A 3,397-nucleotide genomic window follows, 5' to 3' on the forward strand; every position below is an offset into this window, starting at 1 on the left:
CTCTTCATAAAAAATTCTCCCAGGCCAATTTCTTCAAGCATTTTCCCTGCACTCTCTTCTAGTATTTTTATAGTTTCATGTCTGAAGTTTAAATCTTTTATCCAGTGAGAATCAATTTTTGTTAATGGTGAAAGGTGAGGGTCCCATTTCAGTCTTCTACAGGTTGCCAGCCAGTTCACCAGCACCATTTGTTAAATAGGGATTCTTTCCTCCATTGAATGCTTTCGATAGGCTTATCAAAGATCAAATGATGATAAGTGGCCGGGTTCATCTCTTGGTTCTCTATTCTGTTCCATATCTCTACCTCTCTATTTTTGTGCCAGTACCATGCTGTTTTGATCACTATAGATTTATAGTATAGCCTGAAGTCTGGTAACATGATACTTCTTGATTTGTTTTTGTTTCTGAGTAATGTATTGGCTATTTGAGGTATTTTCTGATTCCACATAAGTTAAAGTACAATTTTTTCAAGATATTTAAAGTATGACAGTGGTGCTTTAATGAAGATTGCATTAAATCTGTAAATTACTTTGGGTATTATGGACATTTTAACAATGTTGATTCTTCCTAGCCACAAGCATGGTATGTTTCTCCATTTGTTAACATCTTCAGCTATTTCTATTCTCAGCATTTCATAATTCTCTTTATAGAGATGTTTCACATCCTTAGTAAATTCCCAGATATTTCATCTTCTTTGGCACTACTGTAAAAGGAATAGAGTCCTTGATTATATTTCAGCTTGACTAATGTTGGTATATATAGAAGCTACTGATTTGTAAGTAATGATTTTGTATCCTGAGATGCTGCTATATTCTTTGATCACTTCTAAGAGTTTTATAGTTGAGTCCCTGGGATTTTCCAGGTATAAGATCATGTCATCTGTGAAGAGTGACAGTTTGATCTTTTCTGACCCCATGTTGATTGCCTTCTCTTGCCTGACTTCCATTACTATGTTGAATAGCAGTGGAGATAATGGGTATCCTTGCTTAGTTTCAGATCTGAGTGGAAATGTTTTCAATTTTAACCCATTAAATATGATATTGGCTGTGGGTCTGCTATGGATGGCCTCTATCAGTTTAAGAAATGTCCCATCTAAGCCTATTTTCTTAAGTGTTCTGTTCATGAAGGGATGCTGGAATTTATCAAAAGCTTTTCTGCATCAATTGAGAGAATCATATGGTCTTTTTAAATTGTATTTATGTGATGTATTATATTTATAGATTTACATATGTTGAACCAACTTCGCAACCCTGGAATAAAACCAACTTGATCATGGTGTATAATTTTTTGATGTGTTGTTGAATTCTGTTTGCTAGGATCTTATTGAATATTTTGCATCAATATTCATTAATGATATCGGTCTATAGTTTTCTTTCATTGTTGAGTCCTTTCCTGGTTTGTAGATTAGGGTAATATTTGCTTCATAGAATGTGTTGGGAAGTATTCCTTCTTTTTCTATGTTTTGGAAATGGTTAAGTAATATAGGTACTAGTTCCTCTTTAAAGGTTTGGTAGGATTCTGATGTGAAGCCTTCTGGTCCCAGACTTCCCATTTTTGGGAGAGTTTTTATAGTTGATGCTATTTCAGTGCTTGATATAGGTAGGTCTATTCAAAATTTTTACATCTTTCTGGCTGAGTCTAAGAAGGTGGTGTGCTTTCAGGTATTGGTCCATTTCCTTCAGATTTTCATATTTCTGAGAACAGAGTTTTTTATAGTAATCATTGAGGATTTTTTGAATTTCTGAGGTGTCTGTTGTTATTTCTCCTCTATCACTTCTGATTGATGATATTAGAGATTTTACTTTTCTGTTTCTGGTTAGGTTAATCAAAGGTTTATCAATTTTGTTAATCTTTTCAAAAAAGCAACTTTTTGTTTCATTGATCTTCTGAATGATTCTTTTATTTTCAATTTCATTTAATGCTGCTCTAATTTTGGTTATTTCTTTTCTTCTGCTGGGTTTAGGGTTGGAATTTTTTTCCTTTTCCAGTTGCTTGAGATGACCCATTAAGTTGTTAACTTCCTCTCTTTGTTTTCTTGATGAAGGCTTCCAATGCTATACATTTCCCTCTTAGGACTGCTTTTGCAGTATCCCACAGGTTTTGATAATTCATATGTTCATTGTCATTTTGTTCCAAAAATTTGGTGATTTCCTTCTTAACCTCATCTTTGACCCAGCTGTCATTCAGCATAAGGTTGTTTGGTTTCCATGACTTTGTTTGAGTATGAAGAACTTTTATTCTGCGATGGTCTGAGACATACAAGGAATAATTTCTATTCTTTTAAATTTGCTACAGTTAGACTTGTGTCCTAAGATATGATCTATGTTGGAGGATGATCTGTGGGCTGATGAGAAGAATGTATATAGTTTTGTTGGGATATCGTTGGTAGTATGACATTTTGGCTTCATTCAATATGGGCCACTTTTGGCCCATTTTTCAGATGACCAACCAGTTGTATAGTTAGAACCCTTTTTAAGCCCCTGAACTATTATATTAAAGCCAGAAACTCTGTTTTAATACAAATTTGGCCTGATCTAACTTTGTATTCCTTCTACCACTAACCACCTTCCTTAATATCTATTCCCACACATTATCTTTAGATTTTCCATTTGGATAAATGGGAAAAAGTTATACTTACTGTTCATATAGTAGATTGTAGATAGTAGGTGTAAGGGTTTTGAGTCTTCTTTCCTTTTTTATTCTCCTGTTTCTTGGTCATGGGAGAGCAAATTCAGTAGCTTTACCTCTATAGCTGTAGTATAGTCATGGTATGGTTGGTGATTATTGTGTTTGGAAACAAGTACCAGTTTAGAGTGGAAATTAGAGAACCATTTGAATATGGAAACTGAAACTGAAACTGACTTTAGAGATAATATCTTCATGTAAACTTATTTAAAAAAATAGTAACTTCATAAAATATGCCTGAAACCTAACTTGATGTAGGGTATCTTAGTCTTTTTTATGTTGCTATAACTGAATACCCGAGACTGAGTAGCTTATAAAGGGAAGATGCTTATTTAGCTCATGTCTGTAGAGGCTAGGCAGTCCAAGAGCATGGTACTGGCATGTGGTGAGAATTTTCTTGTGTGTCATCACATAGTGAGGGGCATCATATGGCAAGGGGGCTAATGCCTGTGTGAATGGCAGCTCAGGTCTCTCTTAAAGCTACCAGTCCCAAGATGGGAACTTTATCTAATCCTCATTACCCACTTTGATTACCTTATGAATTTAGGGTTTAAGCTTCCAATACATGAAATTTAGGGGACACGTTTAAACCATAGCACAGAGTAATGTTAAGGGCATGAGTTTCACATAGCAAGTCTATGTTCAAATTCAAACGTTAGCTGTGTAAGCTCAGGCCACTTTCTCATCTGAAAAAGTGGGATTTTTTTTTTTT

Source organism: Otolemur garnettii, unplaced genomic scaffold (genome assembly GCF_000181295.1).
Source record: "Otolemur garnettii isolate 467f Iridium unplaced genomic scaffold, OtoGar3 scaffold00022, whole genome shotgun sequence".
Lineage (NCBI taxonomy): Eukaryota > Metazoa > Chordata > Mammalia > Primates > Galagidae > Otolemur > Otolemur garnettii.